Here is a 3,400-nt window from a genome sequence, read left to right on the forward strand (position 1 = left end):
CAACCAGGGGGGGCACACTCCCACCCAAGGAGCCGAGACTCACGGGTGACCAAAGCTACCCCTGAGACCCAAGGTGGCATCCCTGTACTCAGCATGGAGGGAGGACCAGCTAGCTGGACACGGCCCCAAATTCAACTGGGAAATGAGTCAAGCTGAACACTCAGGTAGATGGAAAGGAGGCCGAACACAGGAATGTCACCTTGGCCAACTTGGAAACTGAGAGCTAAGGGGACTTTCCATGGAGCTCTTCCTGAGGAACATTCATCCCCGGTGAGCAATCAACCTCCCCTCCATAGGGTCACGCTGCGCTGAGCCCGCCCGCAGGACTGAGACCAACCTGCCTCGGGCAGGGCTAGCAGAACATGGCGGTGCCAACAGATGGCGTGTTGGCGAGGTGCAGGGGCACTCTGTCTTGCCTGGACACTTCAGAGAATGAGCCAGGGAAGAAATTGCCACTGGTATTTGTCATGACAGTTCCAGCAAAGCACGGAACGTGTGTCTCATGAATTTCAGCGGGCAAAATTAGTCCTCGTTGAAGTCGATCTGAATAGTCAAGGTGGATGGGAAAAGGGCCAGACAAAGGAACAGGGGCACAGGAAAGTCACCTCGGCCAACGGAGGAGCGGGGAGCTGAGGGGCCTGTTGATAGGACTTTGCCAGGAAACAGTTTTCTCCTTAGAAGGCAGCAACTCCCTGAGCTCCAGCTGCACCCCGCCGAGACCTCTCTAAAAGTGGCATTGCCCTGGCCGGGTTGGCTCAGCGGTTGGAGCGTCGGCCTGTGGTCCAGAGAGACCCGGGTTCGGTTCCCGCTAAGGGCACGTACCTCGGTTGCAGTTTGTCCCCGGCCCTGGTTGGTCGGTCGTGTGGGTGGCAGCCACTCAATGTGTCCCTTTCACATCGATGTTTCTCTCTCTTCCTCTCTCTCTCTCCTGCTCTATCTGAACAAAAAATGGAAAAATGTCCTCGGGTGAGGATTAAAAAAAAAAAAAAAGTGGCAGTGGTCCTTTTAGCTCTCAGGGAAAGGACAAAACAAAGATCTGGCGGGCCGAAGGGCGAACGCACGCACTGCGTCCTTCCTTTCCCACACTTGCGAGGGTGGAAGCATCCTGTTCTGGGAAGCATAGCCGAGACCTGGACAGCACCTGCCTCTCCACGTGGAAGGAGGAGGCTTTGAGCCCATTCGGGATGGATGTGGACCGGGTTGCCTGTGGTATGTCAGGAAAGTGGGGATGGCAGGAAAGATGACCCAATGGGTCTAAGGAGAAAGAAACTCTCTATGGGAAACAGGGTGGAAAATAGACTAGGGAATGACGAACAGGTGTGCCCTGGGGTGTGCCCATCGACCAGTGAGATGGCCCAGGGGACAGGGGAGGTGTAGGGACCTTGAAGAGTCCGGAGCAGAGACGACGCGTCACAGAGGTCAGTGCCAGCAGCAGAGAGCGCAGGCATCTCCTCTCGGCCAACTGTCTGTTCCCCCGAGTTCATGGCCCCAGAAAGCCAGCCCCATCCTCGTTTGCTACTTTTTTGGCTCAGGAAAATCTAGCATCCAGCATAGGACTGGGTTCATGAACTTACTGAGATTGTTATTAATATAAATAGAGGCCAAGCCTAGCCGGCATGGCTCAGTGGATAGAGTGCTGTCCATGGACTGAGAGGTCTTGGTTCGATTCCCAGTCAGGGCACATGCCCAGGTTGCATGCTCGATCCCCAGTAAGGGGGCGTGCAGGAGGCAGCTGGTCGATGTTTCTCTCTCACATCAATGTTACTCTCTCTCTCTAAAAAAATTAATAAAAACATTTAAAAAATAAAAATAAAAAAATAAATAGCAGCCAATTACTAGAACCATGCATTGCCCCGTTTCACCATCGCCCCCACCCGTTGGGTGGTTACGCAATCTCCCTTTTATCGAAGGGGAGGTGAGGCTCAGCAGGTCGGTTCCAGAGCTCTGCTGTTTGCTCCTCCGCTCTGCACCTGCTCTGCACCTGCTCTGCAGCTGGGAGGCCAACCTGCATGGGCTTCCAACTGGGTGTGGTCAATGAGAGACACCAGCAAAAGACCCAATGGCAGAAGAAGGGTGAAGTTGGGGTATTTCTCCCTCCAGTTCCCTGCCAGGTCCTTGAGAGTTGGCTGCATCCCTGTCCCCAGAGCCACAGTTCGGTCAGGCAGCCCTTGGCACAGCCCTCTTCCCAGTTCTGGGGTGTTAACAGCTCCCCACTGTCCCCAGCCCCAAGGGGCTGCACCACCCCTAAACCCCTGCAATAAGCCCTCCCCAGAGTCGGTGTTTCCTCCAAGCACCTGATGGACATGGAGGGAAGCGAAAGAGCTCACGGAGTCACAGAGCCAACAGTCATGGTGACCCCTGGACCGACGCCCTCTGCCTTCGAAGCCCATTGTGTCCACCTGGACTCGGCTTCTCGGCGGGAGACAGTCGCCCGCCTCTGGCCCTGCCCACAGCTCCCCGCCCCACCGTGCACTTAGCATTTCTCTTCAACGCGGCTCATTTTTTACTTAAATGAGCCCTTTTTTAAAAAGAGAGAGAATGTAAATCGCCACCCCAGACGGCAAACCTGTCTCACTTGCCTCAAACAGAGGGCGGCTGAAACAGAACTGCCCAGAAAACAAAACACTGTTACTAAAAGGCTTGGCCCTCTGGCTGGCGGAAGCCTCTTGCTGCAGACCTACAGGGTGTGCTTTCTTTTTGGTGTTTTTTGTTTGTTTGTTTGTTTTGGAAAGAGATCAGCAAGGGAGAGGGCAGTACGGACAGGATGAGCAAGAAACAGGCAAGGCCCCGCCTCTGGGATTCCCTGCTGTATCTCCAGTGGGCCCTGCCCACCTGAAGAGGGTCATTGCCCTGGACACTGCCCAGTGGAACTTCCTGCACTGGTGCAAACGTCCTGCCTACACCTGTGCTATCAACACGGAAGCCACCAGCCACTGTGCCTGCTGGGCCCTGGACATGTGGCTGTATGAACAAAGAACTACATTTGGTTTAATTCAGTTAAATAAAAGCTGAGCCACTTTGCTTAGTTTTTTTTTTTCTTTATTGATTTTAGAGAGAGAGGGAGAGGGAGATAGAAACATCGATGAGAGAGAACATCAATTGGCTGCCTCCCGCATGCCCCCCACTGGGGATCGGGCCCACAACCTGGGCATGTGCCCTGACCGGGAATCGAATCAGTGACCTCTTGGTATGTGGGTCAACACTCAACCACTGAGCCACACAGGCCGGGCCACTTCGCTTAGTTTTAATGTGCATGTCAGTCATCACACATGGTCATGTACTGAACTGCACAGCCCTAGACTATAAGCCCCATGAGGCCAGAACGCGCCTGTTCTTGCTCTGAATCTCTAGACCAACATGGCCTGACCCCGGGGAAGCACTCCGTTAATATTTGCTGCAC

The sequence above is a fragment of the Molossus molossus genome, unplaced genomic scaffold, assembly GCF_014108415.1.
Source record: "Molossus molossus isolate mMolMol1 unplaced genomic scaffold, mMolMol1.p scaffold_m16_p_12, whole genome shotgun sequence".
Taxonomy (NCBI): domain Eukaryota; kingdom Metazoa; phylum Chordata; class Mammalia; order Chiroptera; family Molossidae; genus Molossus; species Molossus molossus.